Source organism: Ctenocephalides felis, unplaced genomic scaffold (assembly GCF_003426905.1).
Source record: "Ctenocephalides felis isolate EL2017-DRISC unplaced genomic scaffold, ASM342690v1 CF-g0.4_SCAFFOLD_01886, whole genome shotgun sequence".
Taxonomy (NCBI): Eukaryota; Metazoa; Arthropoda; class Insecta; order Siphonaptera; family Pulicidae; genus Ctenocephalides; species Ctenocephalides felis.
Window position 1 is genome coordinate 108,885,850 of NW_020538040.1, and position 15,520 is coordinate 108,901,369.

The following is a 15,520-nucleotide window of genomic DNA, read 5'->3' on the forward strand; positions in this document are numbered from 1 at the left end:
CGGCTTTTTGAAGTCAGTAACTTACGGGTACCTAAGACTACATCAAGTAAACTTTTAGGGGACATTAGCGAGTAAGCCTAACCTAGAATCTTGCATCAAAACAGGTTAAAAACATTTTCCGGCTTTTTGAAGTCAGTAACTTACGGGTACCTAAGACTACATCAAGTAAACTTTTAGGGGACATTAGCGAGTAAGCGTAACCTGAAATCTTGCATCGAAACAGGTTAAAAACCTTTCTCATACATATCACCGAAGTAACCTACCAGCCTTCGTGAGCCAACGCAAATGTGCTATTGGCCCTGGTTTCATATTAGCTAAGTCTGTCAACGCTTCTCCAGAAACAACTGCTTTAGCTATTTTTATTAAATAATTTGAGTCAGTTGTCGATTCAACATGACTTAAATCTGCCAAATGTTCAAGTGGAGTTGTTTCAAAGTGTGTTACCGGCTGGAAGTACATAAGAAAAATTAAATTATATTGAATTTGAACATAAAGTATTAAAAAATAGTAAATATGTTATAACTCACCGGTATATTTTCGCATGTTTCAATTTGTTTGCTTAATATTCCAGTTTTTGTTCGTGGTCCAGTGGTCAATGATTTTTCCAAATAGTTAAATAAATGGCAAAGTGGAAGTTCAATAAAGTGGAGAAGACACACAAACCAATGCAGTGGCCTGTTTAACTGTTTAAATATCAATAGGGTGGGCCAATTTTTTGCATATTGAGGCACCTCGCTAATTTAACTTTTTACATCATTTGAAACAATATTGTAAAAAAAAGCATAACCCGCAAATAAATTTAAAGCCAGCGAAAAATTTAAAACATTTTTTAATTTAAAGGAAAAATTGAAAAATCTCATGAAAAATATATTATGACATATATCGAGTTATACATAATTTTGTTCGTAATTTTATTCTGCATCTTTCATACAAACAACGTTTTTTCGTATCTTTCACGGTTTAGATGTTATAGAGCAATATGTGTAGTTGTTAACTTGTCAAAATGCAAAGTGCGGCTAAGTTGAAGCAACACTCCTCACGATTCGATATTTCTCTAAAGAAAACATATAAAGTATTATACATCATTAGAAAGGTCTAAAAATTTTTAGTTCTTTTTCCATATGTCACAACTTCGAATTTTGCACGGTGTGGCCTACAGGCGAGTTGCCTTCGTGAAAATTCGGAAAAATCGGAAAATCTAGAGAAAATTATATGAACACACCTAACCATTTATATACCATTTTATTCGTAATTTTATTCTGCATCTTTCGTACGAACAAAGTTTTTTCGTATCTTTTATGGTTTAGATAATATAGAGCAATCTGTGTAGTTGTTAACTTGTCAAAATGCAAAGTGCGGCTCGGTTGAAGCAACACTCCTCACGATTCGATATTTCTCTAAAGAAAACATATAAAGTATTATACATCATTAGAAAGATCTCAAAATTCTTAGTTCTTTTTCCATATATCACAACTTCGAATTTTGCACGGTGTGGCCTACAGGCGAGTTTCCGTCGTGAAAATTCGGAAAAATCGGAAAATCTCGAGAAAATTATATGAACACACCTAACCATTTATATACCATTTTATTCGTAATTTTATTCTGCATCTTTCGTACGAACAAAGTTTTTTCGTATCTTTTATGGTTTAGATAGTATAGAGCAATCTGTGTAGTTGTTAACTTGTCAAAATGCAAAGTGCGGCTAGGTTGAAGCAACACTCCTCACGATTCGATATTTCTCTAAAGAAAACATATAAAGTATTATACATCATTAGAAAGGTCTCAAAATTCTTAGTTCTTTTTCCATATAACACAACTTCGAATTTTACACGGTTTGGCCTACAGGCGAGTTGCCGTCGTGAAAATTCGGAAATATCGGAAAATCTAGAGAAAATTATATGAACACACCTAACCATTTATATACCATTTTATTCGTAATTTTATTCTGCATCTTTCGTACGAACAAAGTTTTTTCGTATCTTTTACCGTTTAAGAGAAAATCGAGGAAAACTGGTGTGAACATTTATTGTAAAATTAGAAAATTTGAACAAATAACTTAAAAAAAATAATATAACTATATATAAGTTCGTATTATATTCATTGAGATCTATAAAAATCAATAAATACATATTTTTATACAAAACTTTAAAAAAACCCAAAAAAAAACACCTAACAACTCAATAATTAACTATAATTCATATTATCCATATATATAAAACTGTTTGAACCTCTAACAAAATTTTGGAAAAAAAAATTTCTATCATAAGGGTTCACAGTTCGAAATTTTCTCAGACTTTTGTCTTGACGATTCACACCGTAACCCGGAGCGACGCCTCGCCGCAGGTCAAAATCACGTCGCTTGGGACTCAGTCAAATACTTACGCTGGTGGCGCGCGCCTTATATAGGGGGATAGGTCGTGTCGAGTGCGATGCGAGCAAGCTCAGGCTAAAGTACGCTATGTTGTTCAGGCGGGTACGGATATCATTCCCCGGTGTAGTTTTTACATCATATTCGATACTTTTAGTCTGTCAATGATATATTAGCGTAACTTTTAATAATGTTGTGAGCCATATCTAGAATTATATACCCCGTATATATTCGGATGCTGGTTTGCGGCTATAGATAAGTGGTGGAAGGATCATTCGTTTTTAAACGTTCGATCAGAGAGAGTTGAAATTATTTGGGTCTGCGGACCGCAAATATGAAATCTATATATTTTAATAATATAGGATTTTACAAATTGACTACGGTCAAATATATGTGGAGTGTAGCAGAACTAGCAAAGCTTCTCGCAGCGATGATCATTCGTTTTATGAACGTTCGATCGGAGCGAGTTGAAATTATTTGGGTCTGCGCACCGCAAATATGAAATCTATATAATTTAATAATATAGGATTTTACAAATGGACTAAAGTCAGATAGATGGGTGGTGCAGCAGAACTGACAAAGCTTCTCGCACCGAGGATCATTCGTTTTATGAGCGTTCGATCGGTGCGAGTTGAAATTATTTGGGTCTGCTGACCGCAAATATGAAATCTTGTGATTACTCGACAAATTATTGCAGTAATAAAGTGCGCTCCTATTATATAATATACTGTGGGCAAAAGCCTCTGGCAATGATCATTCGTTTCATTAACGTTTGACCGGAGCTAGTCGCAAAATATTGCGCAGTGTGCAAAAGCAGCGTGACGCGGTTTACAACCGCTTAGCGCTCTTATGCATTGTGTGAGAGCACTGCCATGTATATCTGCTCGGTATCGCCAGATGCCTGAGCGAATGACGCTCGAGCTGTTAGCTACCGTGTTCTCGGACAGACTCTATTACTGGTCAGCGAAGCTATTGCTTTGGGTACTTTCAGGACCCGTCTTGAAACACGGACCAAGGAGTCTAGCATGTGCGCCAAGTCAGATGTGCACTTCCAGACAGAAACACGGCTCCGGGTCCGGATGGTATATCAGCCAGACTGCTAAAGTCTATGCCAACCGACATTCTGGTTAACCTGCTGAATGTGTTAATGCTAATGGGAAGGGTTCCGGATAGAATGATGGAATCATATACAACCCTGATTCCAAAGAAAGATAACGCTGAACACCCTGGTGATTACAGACCCATAACTGTCCCATCGGTTTTAACCAGAACATTTAATAAAGTGCTGGCTAGGCGTCTGCTTAGTGAGGTTCAAATTGATAGTCGACAAAAGGCGTTCCAGCCAGTTGACGGATGCGCACATAACACATTAGTGCTAGATCACATCTTACAGCACCACAGGCACAATAACAAGCCTATGTTTTTAGCTTCGGTAGATGTCGCCAAGGCCTTTGACTCAATATCACATGCAGCGTTAATAAACACGCTAGTATACTACAATTTTCCACAACCATTCATTCTTTACGTTAAGGAGCTGTATAAACATGGGTGGACAAGACCTCGGTCAGGGCGCTGGACCTCGGGTCCCATTAGTCCGAGGTGCGGAGTCAAGCAAGGAGATTTTTTGTCGCTCATCCTGTTTAATCTAGTTATTAATAGAATGTTTGAGACGACCCCACCCGAGATCGGGGTAAGGATTGAAGGCATGATTTATAATGTTATGGCCTTTGCTGACGATTTAGTTTTAGTGGCAGCGTCAGAAAAGGGATTGCAGACATTACTCAGTCATGCTGAGAGTTTTTTCGCAAGTTGTGGCCTGAGGATTAACACCAATAAGTCCTTTACAGTATCGATTAAGAACGTGTCGCATGTGAAGAAGTCATTTGTCGATAAGGATATTATCTTCAAATGTGGGACGCAAATACTACCTGCGAAGTCAAGGGTCGACGGCTGGACTTACTTAGGAGTGGAATTCACTCCCGAGGGTGCCAATATTGGTGATCTTAAAGCGAAACTCCAGTCAATTATTGAAAAAATAACCAGGGCACTATTGAAACCACAACAGCGGTTGATTGCGTTAAGAACCATTGGCATTTCTAAGTTAATGCATCAGTTAACATTAGGTAATGCCAAACTGGGGTTTCTGAAGTCGCTCGATGGTGCAGTCAGAAAGGCAGTTCGTTCATGGCTGCGACTACTTAATGATATTACTAATTCATATTTTTATGTAAATAGTAAAGATGGGGGCCTATCTTTCCCATCATTAAGATGGTTAGTTCCTCTTAGGAGGAAAACCAGACTGGTTAAGTGGAACTGGGGTGAATCCAGTTTCCACCAACTGGAGATTGAAAAGTGTGACAAGAAACTAATGGACAACAACATCGTCCTTGCCTCTCAGGAGCAACTGGATGAACGACGGGCTCGGCTACTGCACAAGTCAGTGGACTGGTCCCCATTGGTAAAATCATCCAAAGTACCATCACAACATCGATGGGTGACTGAGGGCAATAAGTTCCTGACAGGAAAAGATTACGTGAATTGCGTTAAGTTCAGAATTAATGCAATGCCTACGAGATCTTGAACAACTAGAGGTAGAACAGAGGATAGGAACTGTAGGGCTGGTTGTAACGCTCCAGAGACGTTAGACCACGTCCTACAAACTTGTCACCGCAGCCATCGTCAACGAATAGAAAGACACAATGCAGTGTGTAACTACGTCAAGAGAGCGCTGGAGAAATCACACTCTCGAGTGGATTGGGAGCCAACCTTCAAAACACCTGAAGGCACTCGAAAACCGGATTTGATCGCGTCACAGGGCCAGAAGGCAGTTCTACTGGATGCCCAAATTGTAGGAAGCTCTACTAATATGGCCGGAGCCCACAGACGGAAGATCGAACATTATAAAAATCTGGAAGACGTAGTGAAACTGAAATACAATGTGTCAACAGTGGTTTTTAATACAATTACCCTTAACATCAGGGGTATATGGCACGAATAATCGGCGAATTTTCTACTGTCAGAGAAGATATTAAATAAAAATGAAATGAAGGTAATCTCTACCAGAGCGATAATCGGAGGACTAAACGGATTTGCAAAATGGTCAAAAACAACGACTACAAGACACGAGCCACAAGGAATCGGATGACCACCTGAATTGCACGCGTGCTGCCTGCGCTCAACATCCCCCAGGCACAATACTAGGAGTTAGGTTTAGTGGGTATTGCGACCATTGTACGTAAATGTATTCCCCTCCTAGCCAAAACAAAAAAAAAGCCAAATGCCTCGTCATCTAACTAGTGACGCGCATGAATGGATTAACGAGATTCCCACTGTCCCTATCTACTTTCTAGCAAAACCACTGCCAAGGCAACGGGCTTGAAAAAATTAGCGGGGAAAGAGGACCCTGTTGAGCTTGACTCTAGTCTGGCATTGTAAGGAGACATGAAAGGTGTAGCATAAGTGGGAGATAGTAATATCGTCGGTGAAATACCACTACTTTCATCGTTTCTTTACTTACTCGATTGGGCGTAAAGCGTGTGTCGAAAACTTGCGTTCCGACTGTCACGGTTTTCTAGAGCCAAGCGCATAAGAGTGGTGTGAGGCATTGCGCCGATCGCCAACTATACTCTAGCGTGATCCGATTCGAGGAAACTGCTAGGCGGAGAGTTTGACTGGGGCGATACATCTGTCAAATAATAACGCAGGTGCCCTAAGGCCAGCTCAGCGAGGAGAGAAACCTCGCGTAGAGCAAAAGGGCAAATGCTGGCTTGATCCCGTTGTTCAGTGTGCACAGGGACTGCGAAAGCATGGCCTATCGATCCTTTTGGCTTGAAGAGTTTTCAGCAAGAGGTGTCAGAAAAGGTACCACAGGGATAACTGACTTGTGGCAGCCAAGCGTTCATAGCGACGTTGTTTTTTGATCTTTCGATGTCGGCTCTTCCTATCATTGCGAAGCAGAATTCGCCAAGCGTTGGATTGTTCACCCACAAATAGGGAACGTGTGCTGGGTTTAGACCGTCGTGAGACAGGTCCGTTATATCTGTCTTGCCTATAGCGGTCGATCGTGGGTCATTAGTTCGATGTAGAGACTCGGAATCGTTTGTAAACGACTTAGGTACCTGGCGGGGTGTTGTACTCGGCAGAGCAGTTACCACGCTGCGATCCGTTAAGACTCAGTCCTTGGCTTGGGGATTCGTCATGTTGGCTTGACGTCACCCCACGCTATTAGAGCATAAGCGTTAAGCCGTCGCATTGCAGCATGCCACAATCAGTAGGCTTGACAGTCGAAAACTTGTACATGATGTACATGTGACACTTCTTCGGTATCTACCTAGCTATTTTGTACAACGTGCGTGAGTCAGCACTTAAATCAAAACTTATCAACAAATTCCAATACTAGAAATATTTATTATTTCTTTCAATAACCATAATGTCAAGAAAATAGTTATAAATATTTTGTAAGTTTACGAAATATATGTTTTTAAGAGAAACTTTTCATAATTTTTTAATATAAATATATGATATAATTCATTAAATTCTAAATAGGGAAAATGTTTTTTGCTAAATTTCTTGGAAATGCGTACAAGTTGCTAATAAACAAAGTACGTATAAGTTATCTATAATGCAAAATGCGTGCGAATTGTCAATGTGTAAAATACGTGCAAGTTGTCAATTTGCAGAATGCGTGCAAGTTGTCAATTTGCAGAATACGTATAAGTTGTCAATGTGCAAAATACGTGCAAGTTGCTATTTTATTTAATTTTTGTAATATACTCTAAATAATTAGTAACTTCCAACCTATAAATATTTCGATTCTTTTATAATAAAATATTCAGTATATTTATTTCTTTTTTAACAAAATATTCAGTATTTATATATAATTTCAAACTACATCAAGTAAACTTTTAGGGGACATTAGCGAGTAAGCCTAACCTAGAATCTTGCATCGAAGCAGCTTAAAAACATTTTCCGGCTTTTTGAAGTCAGTAACTTACGGGTACCTAAGACTACATCAAGTAAACTTTTAGGGGACATTAGCAAGTAAGCCTAACCTAAAATCTTGCATCGAAACAGGTTAAAAACATTTTCCGGCTTTTTGAAGTCAGAAACTTACGGGTACCTAAGACTACATCAAGTAAACTTTTAGGAAACATAAGCGAGTAAGCCTAACCTAGAATCTTGCATCGAAACGGCTTAAAAACATTTTCCGGCTTTTTGAAGTCATTAACTTACCGGTACCTAAGACTACATCAAGTAAACTTTTAGGGGCCATTGGCGAGTAAGCCTAACCTAGAATCTTGCATCAAAACAGGTTAAAAACATTTTCCGGCCTTTTGAAGTCAGTAACTTACGGGTACCTAAGACTACATCAAGTAAACTTTTAGGGGACATTAGCGAGTAAGCCTAACCTAGAATCTTGCATCGAACAGGTTAAAAACATTTTCCGGATTTTTGAAGTCAGTAACTTACGGGTACCTAAGACTACATCAAGTAAACTTTTAGGGGACATTAGCGAGTAAGCCTAACCTAGAATCTTGCATCGAAACAGGTCAAACTACTTTTGTAGAAAAATATTGTTTTTGGGTTTTTAGGAATGACATATATTTATTCTATTATTTATTTACATGACATGGTTTAAATACAACATTTTTATTTCTTTAAGTTATATTTTTATTTAAAATAAAATTTCTTACTTTTAGCTAATACAATTTAAATAAATTAATATCTGAAATCTTGCTTGCTTTCCAGTCGAGGATGCTTTTCACGAGATAGTAGTGTCGCTGTCATAACACCTTCGCGATTTTGCTCTAATACGCGTTTTGATACATTAGCCAGTAATTGAACATGTCTCTCAGTTCCCTGAATGTGGACCGGAATTTTAGGGTCACTCCATGGACACTCATTGCTTTGTAGATATTGTACTAGATGTTCATGAGGAATATTTAGCGTAAAGGCTGGTTCGGATATATTTGAATAATCATCCATATCTATCATATTAGTATAGTCGGTGCATTCAAAATTTATTTCGGGTGTTTTGTAATCTCTCAATTGCGTCAGGTCTTCCATATTATTACGGTAATATAAGATTTTTCTTATAGCTGAATCTCGTATTTCCTTTTTATTATCAAACAACATTGCTAATAAAATATTCTCCGAGTGAGCATAGTATGCGTTTTCTTTAGCAACATTGTTAACAACTTGTCTTAAATTCGAGTCTAAATATTGCGTCCAGCTAATAAATTTATAAAATAATATACTACCATACACCACAGAGTTATAATATTTAATGTTAAAGTACATTGGAATATGTACTTTCATTACGTAGTTTGCCAAAATTTTCAAATTTTTGGATGGCTTATTAGTAGTTACATAGAACCGAAGTAACCTACTAGCCTTCGTGAGCCAACGGGAATGTGCTATTGGCCCTGGTTTCATGTTAGCTAAGTCTGTCGATACTTTTCCAGAAGCAACTGCTTTAGCTATTTTTATTAAATAACTTGAGTCAGTTGTCGATTCAGCAGGACTTATATCAGCCAAATTTTCAAGTGGGATTGTTTCAAAGTCTTTTACAGGCTGGAAGTATATAGGAAAAAATAAATTATATTGAATTTAAACATAGGGTATTAAAAAATAGTAAATGTGTTATAACTCACCGGTATATTTTCGCATGTTTCAATTTGTTTGCTTAATATTCCAGTTTTTGTTCGTGGTCCAGTGGTCAATGATTTTTCCAAATAGTTAAATAAATGGCGAAGTGGAAGTTCGTTAAAGTGGAGAAGACACACAAACCAATGCAGTGGCCTGTTTAACTGAATTTCAAATGGACGTAAAATCCCATTTTTTACGCCTGTATTTGCTGGTTAACCATTGCAACATATGCCTATCAAAGAATCGAGAGCTATTCCTTTATCGGCGAAAAACTCGTTCAATTTGATTACTTTACTTTCCGAATCTTCATTTTCCAATTTTGTGTAACCCAACAATTGGCAATTCGGTTTATTTAAAATAACTAAATGCGCTTCTTTAATCATTCGTGGGTGAAACTTCTTATCGATTTTTTTCCATGGTAATAGAATCATTTTTTCGGCCGTCGAAGGAAAATGCTATTAATTCAGAAGAATCATATCGTTTGTGTAGAGCTCGCCTATTTTTCTGCCTCTCACGAACGCTTTTATTTTTATCCATAATGACAGGATTTCCCCAATCATCCGTTACGCCTAGGTCACGCAGGATTGCAGTCACCACGCCAGAACCAACTCTATCAAAAATTGCAAATCTGTCGCACATTAAGGCATAATTTGGTGCCTTATATCTTCGACTATATGGGCCACGTTTTATATGAGAAGTATTTTGTGAACTTTCCGAACTGCTTTTAAAATCAAAACCAACATCTGGAGTATATGTCTCACCTTGAGTAATATTGCTAGTTATTGTAGATTCTGATACTTCATCTTCAATTTTTATAATATATTCTGGTATCGTAGATTTCCTCTCATTATGTTGATCCATCATAAACGCTTGTAAATGTTCTGGAAATCGCAAATCGCATTTCCATTTTCCAATATAAAATAATTCTTTCGTGGATTCTACAAACTCCTGAAATGATGTTTGGGTAGACTTGCTTTTATTTGTACTTTTATATTTATCAATCAATCGGTTCAATTTTCTAGCGATACTTCGTTTCTCCATAATTGGAATATCAATTTTTTCCCACGTCTGAATCAATTTCGTTACCACTTTTAGAGTAAATGTTTTATATGAAAACATTTTATTTTGTTTTTTTTATTTTTCCGCCAAATAAAAATAATACCTGATAACTTCCATAATTGTCGGAAGATTCACTCCTGTAAATTCTTCTGCTGGTCCAAATGTAATTTGATCATGCAAGTGCATATGATTCAAATTACTGGCACTTGCGCCTGAATTTAAATAAGAACTCGCCATTGATACTTGACGCCCTAGTGACGAAATGAATGAACATTTATGCGGAATTGTCACATTAATATATTATTTTCGAAATTTCTAGAATTAAAATAAAAAAATACTAGCGCACTCTGATGAAAATAAATAACAACAAACTAAACCCGATTTAAAAACCCCCGCACAAACTCCTAATAAAAATAAAACTCACAATTTGAATTATTCACATGCCTAAATTAATACTTATTAAAAACAGTATTTTATTGAAAATTTCGCTGGCTAAAAAGTTATTTGCGATATATGGTTTTGCAGTCAAAATTCATTTAAATAACACATATATTTCATATAAAAAGGTGCCCATATCGCTTAATTTTACTTCTATAATGAATTGGCCCTCCCTAATATATATATATATCTTATATATAAAATTCTTCTGTAACAATGTAAGTATGATTAATCCTCCTAAATTATAATTCGGATTTTTATGAATCTTCCTGAAGTTTGTTCGGGAAATTTTCTAGAATGTTTTGATTCATAGAAATATAGTTATATTGTAGAAATAAATGGAAAAAATTACAAAAAAATGCTTATCATTGTTTGACCTTGAAAACATTTTGGGCAGTGCAACTGTCATCTGTCAAAAATTTCCTTTTACTCATGACATTATATTAGAATATGTATTATAAATTCATGATTATGAATAAAAATTAAATACTCATGACATTATATTAGAATATGTATTGTAAATTCATGATTATAAATAAAAATTTAATTGAAAGAAATTAAATAAAGTATCTTTTTGCCAGATACAATTTGTCGCGCCAATTTTTGAATTATCTTATAAACACCGAGCCTATGGCGTTAGACACAGGCAACACACAACAAATGCCGAAGCTTTCCGAAGACTTCCGAAGCCCTCGAAGAGAAATCTGATCGACAACGACAAAGGATCGCTCTCTTTGCACAGCAGACGCCTTGGCGATAACAACTTAGAATAAAAATACACATAATCTTCGTCTTACAAAGTATCTGATAATATTAAATAAAATTCAACGTTCTTGATATATAGTTGTTGGTGTTTGTTTTATATACTTCTAAACTTCCTCAGTGATAATTTATAATAAATATACGCGTTTTCACGCTGCATGGCACAACAAATGGTGGCGGCGCGTTGGGATTGATTAAACCAATAATCTACTAAACAGGCCAGTGAAAACAAGTATGCACAGGAAATCGAGGTAAAAACTCCACAATTTTATATAAGAATCAGAATTTCTCAAGAAATTTCGAGAGGACGCCATTTTGTCCGCCATTTCAAAAATCCAAGCCAAAGGATGCCGTGTCTGAATTTTTAGAAAAGCACATTTTCGTATACCATATTTTAGATATCAATTATAGAATAGTTATATTTTTTGTTACCAAAATTTTAGATTTATATACTACAAAATTTTAGATTCCCAAATTTCAAAATTTTAGATTTTTTTCCAACTTCAAAATTTTAGACTAGATTATAAACCTTTAGATACATAAATTTTAGATATATTCATAACGTAGCATTTATACTGAAATTATAGACACAAACCTTTAGACTTTTCTACGTTATTAATTACTGAATTTATAGAAATTTTAGAATACCATTACTTAATTATATCATTACTTACATTCAATTATAAAAATTAACTGGAATATCAAACAAATATATTTTATGGATTTAGCATTACTTTATACAATTTTTATTTGCATAGCTAATACATTCGTTTAAATATAGAGTTATTGATGTTTGGAGAACGTGAGACTGCAGATTTCACACTACCACAACGGCGAGTGTTAAGCAGATCGACTGATTCCGTATTTGAGAACTTTTTAACCTTCAGTTCAAGTAATCCAAATTCATTAAACTTATTGAACTCAGCGTTTAACGACAGTGTTAGTGTTGTTTTAAATCCTCGTCCTAATCCTATTTCTAGATCAATCCTAAATATTCCAGTTCCCGAAAGTAATCCTAATTTAAATATTACCAATATGGCCTACTTATCATTAAAGGATGCCAGAGATATGATCAAATCTTTCTCTGGATCTGACCAGCTCCAATTTACTGAATTTATTCGTACATGCACTTTTGCATTTAAAAATACTGATACGACAAATCATTCCGCACTTTTAGATTATATTTTACATATCAAGCTTGGTGGTAAAGCCGTGGAAGCAATTCAATACAAAACTTTTAAAACATTTGAAGAACTTAAAACTGCATTAGAAAACTTATATTATGACTGTAGGTCTGTATCATCGTTACAACTAGAATTTAATAAATGTACACAGGGTCCTAATGAAACTGTGAAGTCTTATGCTTTACAATTAGAAAATATTCTTATGAATTTAATAGATGCAACTATTAACAAACGCTGCAAAAATCCAAGTGCTAACGTGATCTGTTCAAATTTGCTTAGAGATCATGCCCCACACGTTTATCAAGAGGGTCTGCACTCCGATATTAAATTTTTAGTAAAACCGAGAATGTTAGAAAATTTTGAGCTAGCTATTACAGCTGCTGTTGAAGAAGAACAATTAATAAATTCCTCTAAGATAAATAAACAAATAAAGACAGAAACCGAACCTTTTAGAAATTCCTACACCCCTAATTCCACTCCAACCTTTCATTCAAAATCAGAACCACTTTCCTGTAATTATTGTAAAAAGTTTGGACATATTATTAAAGATTGCCGTAGACGATTATATAATGAACAACAACGTGCTAAAGTAAACATAGTAGACACTTCATATGACAATCCTGTTCCAAGTACAAGTAAACCCACTAGTATTAGTGAACCTGAGACAAGTAAAGCTATAAATTTTAAACCCGCTCAAATTTCTTGTCTAGGTAACACTAGAAATAATTTAGCTTTTGCAAATATAGAATGTTTAGATTTAGTTAGTGATAGAACAAATTTATTAGTAGATACAGGGGCAGAAATTAGTTTAATTAAGATTTTAAAAAGTTAAAGATAATTTAGACATAGAGCATAGCATAAATGATAGAATGAAACTCAAGGGAGTTTCAGGTGAAGGTATAGATACAATAGGTAAAGCCACAATTAGATTTTGTTTAGGAGATAAAATTATTCGACATATATTTCAAATAGTTAATGATGACCTGTCTATAAAAGGTGACGGTATTTTAGGAACTGATTTTTTGAAGAAATTCAGGGGTACTATAAACATTTTAGATTCGATATTAAAATTTAGTGATAATACAATAATACTATTGAGCTTTCCAACAATTGAATTAAATCCACATTCGGAAACTCTTGTTGAATACTGTAGGAATTATAGAAAAATCTGAATTATCAAATCCATGTTCGGAAAGTGTTGTAAAAGTAGCACATAATATAAATACTGTAGAAACTAGCTGCAAGTGGAATTCTGTCTTAAGGCAATTAAGGCATCGTGCCTTAAGGCAAACTGCTGGAACTTCCCGTACCAAAAAGTATTATTTTTTTAAAAACAATTAACATTTTTGAAAAAAATTTACTTCGAAAAAATAAGATTTTTGAGAAACTATAAATTGGACAAAAAATTACTTTTTTTTGAAAAAAAAATTTTATTATTATTATTTTTTTTTTAATTTTTTTTTGAAAAAATTTTTTTTTCTTTATTTTGACATATTTTGGAAGATCTAAACTTTTTTTCAAAGCAATCGTACTGCTTTAACTGCTTAAAGACGAAATATTAAAGCGCATAAGCGCCGCGTCGCCGTCTAACGCGTAAACATTGGTACGAAACCCATAGGAATGTAAACCAAATTTATACCTATTGTTAAAATCTCTGAAAAATATCTGATAATTTGATGTGCATGTGTCTAATGATCATTTTTGACCGCCAAATGGCATTTTTTAACTTCCCGTAGGGCAAGTTATAGTAATCGCAAAAAAATCGAAAATAAAAATGTTTGCATTTCTCGACGTTTCAAAAGTTTCTGAATATTTTGGCATACCTTAGAAAAAATGGATGTATGTGTGCGTGTGTGTATGTATGTGCGGATACAAATTTTCGTCGACGATTTCGGGAACACCGATCAACCGATTTGAATAATTCAAAAAACATTCGATTCGTATTGATAAGGAGACGTGCTGATTAGTTTTTGGCAAAGTCAGGTCTAGCCGTTCCAAAGATACGGGGCAAAAAGTGCCGAAAACGGTAACTCAGTTTTTAAGAGAACGGAGCGTCCGATTTTAATAATTTAAAAAACATTTTACTTGTATTGACAAGGTGAAGAACCGATCATATTTTCATATTCATGAAAATTTGATCAATTCTAAATCTTGTCAATACAAGTAAAATGTTTTTTGAATTATTCAAATCGGACGCTCCGTTTTCTCAAAAACTGAGTTATCGTTTTCGGCACTTTTTGCCCCGTATCTTCGGAACGGCTAGACCTGCCTTTGCCAAAAACTAATCAGCACGTCTCCTTATCAATACGAATGGAATGTTTTTTGAATTATTCAAATCGGTTGATCCGTGTTCCCGAAATCGTCGACGAAAATTTGTATCCACACATACACATACACACACACACACACATACATCAATTTTTTCTAAGGTATGCCAAAATATTCAGAAACTTCTAAAACGTTAAAATATATAAAAATTTTCATTTTCGATTTTTTTGCGATTACTATAACTTGCCCTACGGGAAGTTAAAAATTAAAGTGCATTTAGAAAACAAAAACAATTGAAAATTAAATTTATTTATATATTTATTTATTTATTCATAAGCAAGCCGTAATCAATAATAATAGATATTATTTCAGGCTCTTGTCAAGCTTATTCATAGTTAATATTAAAAGGATAGTAATTTTATAATAATCATAGTAGCTGCACGAATTTCGCTTCTGAAAAAAAAGAGCTGAAAAAAAGCATTCGAACATTAAATACAATGTTCATCATCAAGTTCATCATATTAAAGTCTATTTGACCACCAGTCAATCTCAAAATTCTTGCACAAGGTTGAAAGTTATACTCATTTAAAACCGTAAAAAATTTAAATTAATAAAATAGCAATAAAAAAATGAAAAAAAAAATGGTTGTACAGGCGATCAAATGGTCAGACTACATAGATACAGGATAAGGATTATGCAAGAAAATAGTTATTGAATTCAAATTGAGAAAATTCAGTAATGTCATAAAAAGCTTTGTCTTTAAAAAGTTTAACTAGGGAAGCATGAAATTTTT